Below are 12564 nucleotides of genomic sequence, written 5' to 3' on the forward strand. Positions count from 1 at the left end.
GCATGCGCTTGACAGTCTGGGTGGGAGCCCCCTGCTCGCCATCCTTACTCATGACACCTGACCTCTCCCAAGTGTGAGATGATGTTCTTGAAAGGCCCCATGCTAATTGTAGTTTCATAACCATGCAAAGTGGCTGGAAATACATGGGGATGGGTCTGTTGTGGGTAGTGATCCTGATCACACTGCCTTTTAAAAAATATAATATTTGTTTAATTATTTTCCCCCTTTCAGAAAAAAAATGGATCCATTCTGGGAATAGACTCTTGGATCAGCCATATATTTCTCACAGGGCCGATGGCTAATTGTGCTAACTGTCCATTAGAAATGATTAGGCCTGCTACCTTTTCAAACTGTGAAACTAGAAAAAAAAACCCAGAAATAGGGAAACCATCTTTTACATGGTTTCTGTTTGTTTTATATGATGTCTGTTTATGTAGGTCATGTTAGTTTATGGTCTTCCCAGCCCCCTCCTACCTTTGCCAGGTCAAAACTGCAAGTCAAAGAAAATTGAGCCTAAAGGGAAGGAAGAAGCTGCTTCCTTCACCTCCACATGGGTCTGACTTGAATGGGAGTGACTTTTATGCACGTGCTAATGTCCGGACCACTGCTCAAGTGCTCAGGCCTGGAAGCTTTTGGAGAGACTTTCCGGATCTGGCAGTTCATTGGGTCTCAAAATGCCTTTCCATCACCTTCAGGACAGATCTGCCTCCTGGGACAGTTTTGGCAAGCAATCAAGGAAATTCCTGCCAGACAGGGACATGTGGGTAAGCCAAGGTAGCACACTTCAGATCCATCAAACTGCTTAACATCACAGCTATCGGATGCCAGTTGTATATATCTCACACAGTGCATGATCAAATGGGCTCTTTTATGATTTGTTCTCTAGCAACATAATTGTGTGTGTGTGTGTGTTGTTCCAGAGAGCCAGTGCTATCCATTACTAAGCAACAACAGTAGAGATTTGGGGATCTCTGACATCTGTCACAAATCAAAGTGACATTGTCATGTTGATAGCATCCTCTGCTGTAGCAACCTATCAAATGAAATGTGCAAAATGTAGCTGATGACCCTGAGCTGTAAATACTAAACCCAATGACCATTACTATGCCAGATTTGTGTATGAATAAACAGAAGAGGTGATGGTCAATAAAACAGATGGTTTATGTACCAGGCATTTACTATTATTGCACAGGCATTTCTTTTTCATTGATCAATTCACTTTGAGTTTCAACTTGAAATAAATAAAAGGACTTATCTCAGTGACTCAATCCATCCTGCTAAGTATGCTTAGGATTTCAGTCTTGCTTGTGACTAATGTCCTGCTGACTTAAATAAGTTTTAAGCAGGCATAGCTCTACTTTCAGAGGTATTTTTTTTATTAACCACAACAATGCTAAAATGATAAAGCATGTGTGGTGATGTCATGAAGCAACCTCTGCCCTTTTCTACTTACGTTGCAGCACGGTACGTAACTAGCAAATGGTAGAGTTTCTATCATAAACAAGTATTGCTTCTCTTCTACAGAACCTACATCTACTTTTCTCTGGAGTGTTTTATCACCTGATTTTTAAAAATATTTTTGTTTGCTTGAGAAGTTGATCTGTATTTTGTAGACACAGGTTTTGTAAACTGATCATCAAATGAGGACATTTGTGGAAGGAAGGAAGGAAGGAAGGAAGGAAGGAAGGAAGGGAGGAAGGGAGGAAGGAAGGAAGGAAGGAAGGAAGGAAGGAAGGAAGGAAGGAAGGAAGGAAGGAAGGAAGGAAGGAAGGAAGGAAGACCAAGGAATAAAGCTTGTGAGAGCCACGGGGTTTATAAAATTGCACTTTATCCTTTCTCAGTACAATCATACAGAAGTCTGCAGAAATAAGTAAGTAAATTTTATTCAGGGTTACGAACCAGCTCTCTACATATCATATTACTTTTTGCTTGTTTGTTTTGTTTTTCTATAAAAACAACACTGTGAAATAGGTATGGCTGAGGGATCATGACAGACCCAAAGTCACCCGGGGAGCTTTGTGTTCCAAAGGTGACTTGAACTCAATCCAAAACATTAACTACCATACTGTAAAACAAAACAACAAAACAAAACAAAACAAAACAAAACAAAACAAAACAAAACAAAACAAAACAAAACAAAACAAAACAAAACAAAACAAAACAAAACAACATTAATATGCAATTATGTGCACTTATCAGTTTGGTTTCTTTTAAAAGATATGTTTACCTCCAGAAAGAAAGTTACCCAACTACCTTATAAAAACAATAATGAGAAAGAAAATGTAAGCTGCCCAGAGTCAGTTTTATAGTGAAATGGGCAGTGTATAAATTTAATAAACTTAATAAATAAAATAATATATTGGTAACAATTGCTAAGAACATGCATATATACACACAAACATACACACAAGTTTGTGGACTCATCAGGAAAGTTAAACAGGCAAATCAAACACTTGTTTGAAAAGGAATACCTTGACTTGACTTGAGAGCCAGTTTGGTGTAGTGGTTAAGGCACTGGGTTAAAAACTGGGAGACTGGGAGTTCTAGTCCCGCCTTGGGCACTGAGCTAGCTGGGGGACCTTGGGCCAGTCACTCTGTCAGCCCTAGGAAGAAGGCAATGGCAAACCAGTTCCAAAAACCTTGCCAAGAAAACTGCAGGGACTTGTCCAGGCAGTCTCTGAGAATTGGACAAGATTGAATGGATAGAAAAAAAAAAACTTGTCTTGATGGAGGTGATACATTGACCTCTTAGAACAGGAAGGACCACATTTAGACCCAGAAAATGCTGTCAATAAAAAAAAAAAAAAAATCACATGAGTACATTAACCCAAAGGTACATGCAAGATAAATTCAATAGTGTTTTTTTTTCCCCCTCAGTCAATCAGCTGGCTCTTCTAAGTAAATCAGTTAACCCCCCATTTAGCTGCTTTTCAGAATGTGTGAGGGCTTGCAAATGTACAAGATCACAGTCACAACTTGGCCCTATATTCTCCCTGATTTCTACACTTGTTGCTGAAAGATTTGAAGAGGAGTTATACTTGATATCCTTTTGTGCATTGGCACAAGCTTTAAAGAGGCACCCTTATTTTTTTCCTGTTGGGAGAATCATTTTAGCTTAGAGATCAATGAATAGCTTCCATGCTGACTCCAGATCAAAAATGCTTTTTCTGTTGTGTTCTTAAAAAAAGAAGAATAAAAACATAAAACAATAGCAAAAGCACAGGTGTTACCATAACATGGGGGGGGGGGAATCAGCATCCTGAAATAATGACCATTTTTATATTAGCTTTTCATTAACAAAGTTCTTTCTAGAAATCTCAAATTTTCCCATACTAAGCCATAATGTCCTAACAGTCAGAAATCACGCTGAGACGAGGAGTAGTTCTCTAGTGTTTATTACTGCTACATAAACAGAATCCTAACAAACTGAAGAAGCGTGGGAAAAACCCAGACAGATAAACCCCAAAGGTTAAGGCGGGTCTGATCTGTGTCTCTTTGAATGGCTGCTTAATTCCTCAGTACTACGCATGTGTTTTCCCCCCTGGATAGGGGCCCCCTCCTGCTTGCCATCAGTACTCATGACACATAACCTGAATTGCTTCTATCTCATTTAATTTATTAAATTTGTTATAGCCACCCATTCCACTGGACTCTGGACAGTGTACAAAATCCAGAAGAAATAATAATAATAATAATAATAATAATAATAATACAATGAAAACAATGATTCTATGGTTTTCCAGTGTTGTGTAGGAGAATCTTAGCCGTTAATAATACTAATGCATAGGTTTCACTTTGTCTTATAAATATAAATAATAATGGGGGGGGGGGGCGCTGTGGCTCAGTGGTTAAGATCCTGAGTCAGAGGACCATTAAAGTCGGCAGCTCGGCAGTTCGAAACCCGAAAGCACAAGCTGCGTGACAGAGTGAGCTTCCATCAACTTTTCCCAGCTCCTGCTAACCTAGAAGTCTGAAAGCATGCAAATGCAAGTAGATGAATAGGTACCACTTTGGTGGGAAAATAACAGGGACAGGAAAGGAGCCACCTCAGGCATCCCTCAGGCAATGGTGACATCACCGGCAAATCCATTCAATACAGAAGTGCCTTGGTAGGTGCTTCTGACATGAAAATATATAGAGAGAGACAGCAACAAAAGATAAGACAGGTCCTAAAGAGCCAGCTCAATGGGAAGAACAAGATCCATGCCATCAACATATATGCCCTGCCAGTCATCAGATACCCTGCTGGTATAGTGAGCTGGCCAAAGGAAGACATGGAGGCTGCTGATGTGAAGACCCGGAAGCTCCTCACAATGTATGGAGGCTTCCACCCCAAGTCCAACACCCAGAGACTGTATACCAGGCAGAAAGAAGGAGGGCGGGTTCTGGTGAGTGTCAAAGCCACTGTCCTGGATAAGACCCAGAGCATCCAGGAGTACATCAGTAAGATGGCACCTAAAGATGAGCTGTTGAGAGAATGCCTGAGGCAGCAGCAGACATGGAAGGAACATCAAGCAGAGGAAGGGCCATGGCAAGACAAGGCCCTGCATGAGATGTACCATCAACAGATAGTTGAGGTGGCTGACCTTGGGAAATCCTACCAGTGGCTGGAAAGGGCTGGACTAAAAGACAGCACTGAGGCACTGATCATAGCAGCACAAGAACAGTCACTAAGCACCCGATGCATAGAAGCAGGAGTCTACCACACTAGACAGGATCCAAGGTGCAGACTGTGCAGAGAGGCTTCAGAGACAGTCCAACACATAGTGGCAGGGTGTAAGATGCAGGCAGGAACAGAATACACTGAACAGCACAACCAAGTAGCTGGCAGTGTGTACAGGAACATCTGCACAGTGTATGGGCTAGGCCCTCCCAAGTCCAGATGGGAGATTCCACAGAAGGTCATGGAGAATGACAGGGCTAAGATCTTGTGGGACTTCCAGATCCAGACAGACAGGCAGGTACTGGCCAATCAACCAGACATCATGGTAGTAGATAAGGACCAGAAGACAGTGGTGGTGATAGATGTAATGGTGCCAAAGTGACAGTAACATCAGGAAGAAGGAGTATGAGAAGTTGGAGAAGTTGGAGAAGTACCAGGGCCTGAAGGAGGCACTAGAGAGGATGTGGAAAGTGAAGGCCAAAGTGGTTCCAGTTGTGGTAGGGGCACTTGGGGCTGTGACCCCCAATCTGGGAGAGGGGCTCCAGCAGATCCCAGGAACAACATCAGAGCTCTCTGTCCAGAAGAGTGTAGTGCTAGGAACAGTTAAGAAACTGCACAGAACCCTCAAACTCCCAGGCCTCTGGCAGAGGACCCAAGGTTGAGGAAGACACATACCACTTTTTATCAGAATAAAAGTAGGATTCTCCAGCAATTGGTTCTCATTTAATTTTTTTTTTTTTTGAGTATTTTAAAGGAAGATAGGGTTGTTGTTGTTGTTGTTGAACATTGTGCCAGATTCTGAAATCTGGAAATCTGTTGTGGATTATAGAATTTAATGTCAGCATGGCAGGGCCTCTTTTCTTTTGCAAATCCCCCAGGTTTACACCAACCCTACACCCAGTATTTTAATTAAGACTGGGTAGTTGGGGTGATAGAAGCAGTACAGTCAATAAAACCCCTTTGTGTGTGTGTGTGTGTGGTCATGGGGATCTGAAGATGTAATACTATCAAGAGTCTGAATTCCTTTCAAATCAACTAATCCTAACTCATGTTTTTGGAGGCAATTGCTCAGAGAAAGGCAGGATGCTTGCTATTAACAAGAGTGGATTAGGAAAAAAAAATTCTCCCTATGAATTTTAATCGGTATCCATATGAAAAAGATGTAACACACATTTCCCATCTCTCTATTATTTTCTGTTTGTCTAACATCTGCCTGTTCATAAGTGGCAGTAATAATGAATTCATCATTTTGTAACTTTGTAGAGAAAACGATCAAGCACTTTTATAAAAAGAAAAATAACAGTAAGACACTCTCTTCTTTAATGTTGTCCATTAAAAGCTCATTTAACAAGGTAAAAATAACTAAGAAACCATCTGTACATTAAAGAAAGAGTGTCATTATTTTCAGGAATATTCATTCCCAATGCAAATTTGCTCCCTGTTTTATGAAAAGTTAACTTCAAAAGTGTATGTGAGGCTGAATTCCTAAAAAGTTACGTGCAAAGCAGGAGGATCATATATACAGACATGGCTCTGGAAATTCCACTGCTGCTGCTTGCATGGCTAGAAAGGTGAACATATTTCATTATTATGGGCACATTTCTGAGTAATAGGAGTTGAGGACTTTACTGTCCAAATAACACTGATGTGTAGAAACGGGGGACAAAACAAAATAACAAAACCACCAAATAAGGGGACAGTTGGGAGACAAGTACCAGCGTTGGAAGCCTGAAATTGGGGAAATGTGGTATAGTGGCTAAGACCAGGAGAAACCAAGATTCAAGTCCTTCATTAATCATGGAATCTCATTGGGTAACTTTGGGTCAGGCCAATCTATCCTACAGAGTTGTAGTTATATAAAGGGAAAGAATGGAGGAGGGAATGGCGTATATACTGTCTCAGGCTCTTATGGAAAAGCAGGATATGAATCTCACAAATAAATAAAATAAACCAAGCTGTGAAAGAACTAGTAAGCCAGAAAAGTCCTACAGCAACTTGGCCTTTATTCAGCCAAGAATGTGAGGACCAGGTTGAGTCTCTATTTGTCACGTTCACTGTTTCAATGTGCGCTGTACATCGTAACGTTTCACATGCCATGGTGCTGACACGCGTTTCTGTTGGGAGGGAGCTGCTGTGAAATCTTGTGCCAAGCTCTGTATCTATGTTCATTTCAATGGAATGTGTTTGGGTTATGTGCTCTGCTCAAGGACTTTTTCCGCGGACCATCAGAAGCCGTTAGGAGCACCTGGGATTGTGGGCCTGGGAAGATTCTATGGGGGGAGGGATCTCGTTTGTACCGAGGGTTTTTTAGTTTGCATTTGGCACGCTTTTTCCATTTTCAGCTTTCTTTGTGAACTTGTATACTATTCTTTCATAAATCAGATATCTTTGTGATCCTGTTTATGAGTCTGATGGTGTTTTAGAATAGGCAATCCTTACAGTATTATACTGATGAAGTTGGCCAGAACGGTAAAGACACAGTCGCAACACGTAGTTTTTTTAGTTCTTCTTTCAAGCAACATACCTCAGGTTTAATAGTAATTGCTTCCTTATTACTGTCAGTGGCCCTGGCATCTCATCTTGTCTCGTCTTCTCCTCCTTCAAAAAGATGGAAGCTCTCCACACACTGCATTACAAGCTTCTTTTGAAAATAGCCTTTCCATTTCAAACCTGATTCCAGTTTCCAGCCTACTCAGTATTATTCTGGAGTGATTCTTTTAAATCTTCTTGGAAATGGAGATGTTATAATGGCAGGGTATGTTTAAATGCAGGGAGCCTCCAGCCATTCAGTGCCAGCTCATTTTAACCAACATCACAGTGCAGAACTTGAACAGATGTATTGTTACAATCTTATGGAGAAAATATATCTCTGTGGTCACTAAGAATCAACAATGATTTGATGACACATAATCAATCAATCAGTTGTTATAGCTACAGGTCCTTGCTGGATCCTCACCTCATCTGGAAGTCCCATAAATGACAGAAGTGACTACATGAACTCACTGAAACTAGGAATGGAATTTTGCAAAGATAAAGACTCAGTCCACAGAATTATTCAGCTATTCAGATGAGATGGGTTTGTAGCAGAAGCTGGAGGAAATCTAGCCCTTTCACTCTTTCAAGCAAACAGACTATATTTTATGGGGTTTAGCTAATGTCTTGTAAGTGCTACTCTAGAAGAAAATAACACCTTTATGAGAAAATGGATGTCAGTTCCCTTAAGATAAAATCCTGCACTGAGCTGAGAGACATTGGGATAGCAGATTTCTACTTGCAGGGAAACAGACATTCAAATCTCATCTACATTCCATCTGCTCAAACAAAGAACAGAACTGGAGCCCACAAAACCAGAGTACTTCCTTTTCCCACTTTGAACTCACCCATCAACATGCGTGAATAGAACTAATGAAAGTTGGAACCACAGGAAAGTAAATTCAGCATCCTGCCCTGCGTTTCTGAGGCAACCATAACACACAAACAGCATTGAACACCAAACTCCAGCTATTGTAGTGAACCAAACTGCACGGTAAATAATAAAGATGTATTCAAAGCCACCAGATCTTACCCTGGCATGAAAAGAAAACATTCACAATTTTTAAACTTTTGTTAGCCTTGTTTGGTTCTTTTCTTTTGGATAAGGCAGAGCTATTTGGTTAAACGTTTGTACGTCCTTTGAAACTGAAATATATTTTTCCCCAGCAGGTGTAATTCTATTTTTGCAAGTTTCCCAGTTATAAACGTTAAAAGAGATTTGAAAACATGGTTTGGACATTCTCAGTACCTTTGAAGGTTACAAAGGCTATGCAGATTTTAGGTGCGGCATCTAGGTAACTCTTTTTTGAGGGAGGGTTAGGAAAAAACACCTCGATCTGGCAAGGGAGATACTATGATTGCAAAGTTGAGTTTCCAAAGGTGAGGCTCATTCATTACACTCTGGGTGTGCTGATCCCTGCAATTTCCTTAAATGCAGGAAACTTGAGTGCATAATTTATGGCAGTGGGGGACCCTATTTGTGCTTTTCCTTCAAAAAGAAAGAGGGAAAGGGAGAGATGGGAAATTCCAAAGTACCGTGGTGAACTTTATAAAAACTTAGTGTACCCAAAAACCCTCACTGGACATTCACAATCAGATTCTTGTGACTCAAAGTTTATTCATTGAAACAGCAACAGCAACAGCACCACTTTGCAATGTGCAGAATATAGTTATTTGCAAATCACGTCTTGAAATTTGGACATATAAATCGGACATGCCATTTTCTGTAAGATCTCTAGGAGCATCAGAAATTATTCAGTAATACTTTGGAGTGAGGGTTATCATCATTAGGAGCTGTAAGGGGTTTTAAAGGCTAATATTGACAACATGGCAAAAGAATTATCCTCATGGAGTCTAAATTTTAAAAAAAAAAAGAGAAAACCAAGGTCAAATATCTACTTGTATCCCTTTGACTGCTCCCCCCACCCCACCCCACCCCAGGAAATGTGCACTTTGCTGGTTATTACTGAACTGTCCTTGTTTAAACAGTGCAATGTTGATACCTCAGTTACTGTTAAAGTTAGCTATTTATTCTCTGCTCTGGTTCTCAGCAACAGCATGTTTCAGATCCAAGATGAATATAAACGATTTAGCAAAAGTTTTTAACTATTTTTTTTTTCCTTTACACAATCGTTCCTAAAAACTTTGTGCAAAAATAGCCATGGTCAGTTGTAATGTTTTAATCACTTATAAAAGTATCCATTTGTTTCAAGCATCCGTGTAACATCATGATGCATATACAAAAGAGTGACCTCATAATGCAGTCTTGTGATACACGGCTTATGTCATTCTGACCTCTTTGACTCCAGTGGCAGATTCTACTGTGTGTGACCATGATCAGTTCCCCAATGAGCAAGAAGTTAGCCATGATACCTAAATGTCTCTTCCTAACTCTGCTTATTTGAAATACAATGACAAAAATAATGCAAATTTCAAACAGAAACCAACTATATGACATCTGATGATGTTAAAAGTAGATGCAAACCCATTCACAAAGACATTTTTGTTTTCTTTCTTGAATGTAATGAAATAGGCTACAAAATCAGACATAGAAAAAGAAGAAAGGGAAAAAAAACAGAGACAGGAAAAATAATGTTGAAAACTATGCAGTTACAGGTTACAATTCTGAGATATTTCAGGTTAACAAAATTGCAATAGCTCTAATACAATTGGTCCCTCCAGTGCAACATAAATGGTATAGCAGAGTTTCTAAATTCCAAAAGGCTCCAAAATTGCATTCTCACCTTCTTACTATTCCTTATAACCCACAAAGATACCATTTGTCCAGCTTCCGATTGGCTACACCCAGATGTTCCCAACCTAGCCAGCTATCCCCAAAGGTGGGAACAATCACTGCTCTATAATACAAATAAATAATATAATCCAGAAGATGGCACTATTCAGATGCTTAGTCTACTTGCATGCTGTTTCAGATCTTGGTGTATATATATTTGCCATACCAAGCTCAAATTCTTGCAAAAACATAGAATAGGCCAAATCTCCCTGAAAATTTGATCCTAGTTGCATCTCAGTATATAACTTTAAGCCACAGAAAACAAAGAAATTGTAATGCCTTGGAATGACTGGGAGAGAGCTACAGCTACCTGATTCCTTAGACATATTTGACAATAATGGAAGATATAGTATATTATAGAAATGTATATTTTTTGACATACTGATTGACAACTGATGTCAAATACAGAAAGGTTATTGAGTGACAAGAAATTGGCGAGACTAAAACAACAGTTGTCAGTTTTACTTGTTGAAATCTTGCAGGCAGGAAACAGTTTTCTAATGCAGATGGACAGCTATTTCAACATTTGGTTGTACTCTCTATAGCAGACTCATTTTTCTTAAGGATTGGAACTCATATTTTAGCTCAATTAAAGCAAAATCAGAGTCATGTAATATACAGCCACAGAAATATTATTAAGCAGTTTTTTGTTTTTTTTTAAGAAGCTTGTTCCTATGTTGTGCATACAAAAACTACAATAAGTGGAGATTTCCAAATGTCCTTGCTCGATGCAATTCACCTGTTTATAACTTTATTCAAAACACTGACAGAATCCTTCAAATTCACTTTTTCTCATAAGGCAAAAACCCACAGAAGTTTTCAGTATTAACTGGTTGCCTTTCTTCTGCTTGCCCTTTTCCTGAAGGCTAGCAGTAATCTATTCTCAGGACATTAATTTATTTATTTATCTTAAAATCTATTTATTTATTTATTTATTTTTTCCACTGCCCATCTTGTGCGATCATGACTCTGGGCGGTTTACAATGAATAAAAGAATAAGAATTCATTATAAAATATAAATACGGATAAATGTAAAAATGTAAAATATAAAATATGAAGTCCAAGATGGTCTTAATGAAATTAACCAGGGCCGCATCATGGCACCAGCCACCTCCACAATTGACTATCCCACTTCCTGCCCCAAGTGAGGTGGCAAAGCCAGCTCTTAACTCCCTTTCTAAAGGCTGGGAGAGTGGGGGCCTGCCTCACCTCTGGGGGTAAATTATTCCAAAGGGTGGGGGACATGGCAGAGAAAGCCCTCCTCCTGGACCCTGCCAATTGGCAATCCCTCATGGACAGGGTCTGTAGCATGCCCTCTCTGCCTGACCGGGTGGGATGGGTCAATGTAGCGGGGTGAGGCAGTTCCTCAGGTAACCTGGACCCATGCCATGTAGGGCTTTAAAGGTGATAACCAACACCTTGAATTTATCCTCCAAGGGCAACATTTTCACAGAGTTGATCTCAGCTTTTGTTCCATGTCTTGTGAACAATTTGGCAAAGTGCACATTATGCAGTTGGCTTACTCCATTCCAGGGAGATTCAACAATAATACCTCAGATTTGTCCTGGCAGAAGGAGGAGGTGGAGAGAGGAAGGCAGGGGAAGGTCATCACTGCTGGTAACTTTTCCCAATCACTCCATTGTTTAGATCAGGATTGGAGACTTTTGATCCCCAATGTATTGTTAAACCAAGACTTCCAGCTGTTAAAACCTGCTGGGAGCTGGTGGCAACCAGGAATTCATTATCCTTGTTTTACAGCAGGATGTTTTTGTATCCTCATAGAAACATTCTTTCTGACATTTTCTTGTCTCCAGAGGTAGGAGAAATAGTTGAGGAAATATCCAAGAAGGTTAAAATAACCTTGGGAATTATCTCACTTCCTCCTCAGATTTCGATGAAGTAGGCTTACAAAGAGATGTCAAATAGTTTTTGGATCTCTAATGAGCGTTTTGATTGCACCAGAGCCTTCAGACATACTGTACAAGTTGGTCTTCTTCTGTTAATCTAATAATGTCACAATATTTTTTTCCCACATGTCACATATGCATTCTACCTTGCGTTTATTTCTGTTTTAAAAACCCACATTTGCTTTTCTTTTCTTTTTTGCTTTCTTTTGTTTTTATAGTTCAGCAACTATACTGAGTTAATACACTGGAACTGTTTATTTTCTTTTAACAAGCTCACAGAGGAGACTGTATTGCAAGATTTAAAAGGTCTCTGGTGGGCATTTATAGATTTTTTTCCTGAGGAAAAAAAAATGACCAAATGAACAATGCAGATATGTATTATACATTGTTATTCACTGGGAAATTCTAATTTCAAGTGTGTTTTAAACAAGGTGGAATCCTTGAAGAAATGATCTGGAGCTGCCTGTTGAGGCAACAACAATGGCACAATCACTTCTGGTAGGTAAAATCAAAATATATGTTATTTAGAAAGTATTTATTTTGGAATATTGATCTTCTGACACAAATCATGCTCTCTCAAATACAAATGGCAGAAGGGCAGAAACTGGAAGTAGCACTTTCTTCCACATTTAGTGTTCAAACATCTCATCCTGTTCATGAAGAAATTT

The 12564-nt window shown here is 39.6% G+C and overlaps 1 non-coding gene across 1 annotated transcript; it reads left to right on the top strand.

Annotated features, from left to right (window-relative positions):
* Positions 1–8522: 8522 nt before the first annotated feature.
* LOC134502489 (U1 spliceosomal RNA) lies at positions 8523–8688 on the top strand. Its single transcript, XR_010068451.1, has one exon. It is a non-coding gene; the product is annotated as a U1 spliceosomal RNA (small nuclear RNA).
* Positions 8689–12564: the final 3876 nt, after the last annotated feature.

Source organism: Candoia aspera, chromosome 8 (assembly GCF_035149785.1).
Source record: "Candoia aspera isolate rCanAsp1 chromosome 8, rCanAsp1.hap2, whole genome shotgun sequence".
NCBI lineage: Eukaryota > Metazoa > Chordata > Lepidosauria > Squamata > Boidae > Candoia > Candoia aspera.